The following is a 492-nucleotide window of genomic DNA, read 5'->3' as shown; positions in this document are numbered from 1 at the left end:
CCGGGTTTAAAAGCTGTGACAAGCCTCATGACGGCTTTTCCTCTCAAGACGTAGGTAGACAGGTATCCAACAACCCTGCTTCTCTGAGCCGCGTTTCGGCGTGTACAAGATTGCTGCACCGGAGGCCAGCTTCTTCTCGCGTCACACATCTCTGAGGGTCATCTAACGTCTTCTACGCATCCCCGGGCGTCGGACGCTCCGACAAACGGGGAGGGTTCGAATTCAATGCACGAACTACAATTCTTCTGCACACGTATGAACTCCTCTTGTGCCATATGTATCTACGAGACTACACCCCACATTGACTGTATACATCTGTTACAGACTGAGTCATTGACTGTTACAGACTGAGTCCTTCACCATCTGTGAAGTTATTCCTTCAGGGCGTTGCGGTCACTTGATAGTTCGTTTCACCTATTACCCTCACTATGTGCCTCTGCCAGTATAGCAGAACATCCCAAGTTATTTGCAACTGACTGTTATATGTTAAGC

The sequence above is a fragment of the Branchiostoma floridae genome, chromosome 10 (genome assembly GCF_000003815.2).
Source record: "Branchiostoma floridae strain S238N-H82 chromosome 10, Bfl_VNyyK, whole genome shotgun sequence".
NCBI lineage: Eukaryota > Metazoa > Chordata > Leptocardii > Amphioxiformes > Branchiostomatidae > Branchiostoma > Branchiostoma floridae.
Note: the sequence above shows the minus strand (reverse complement) of the source record.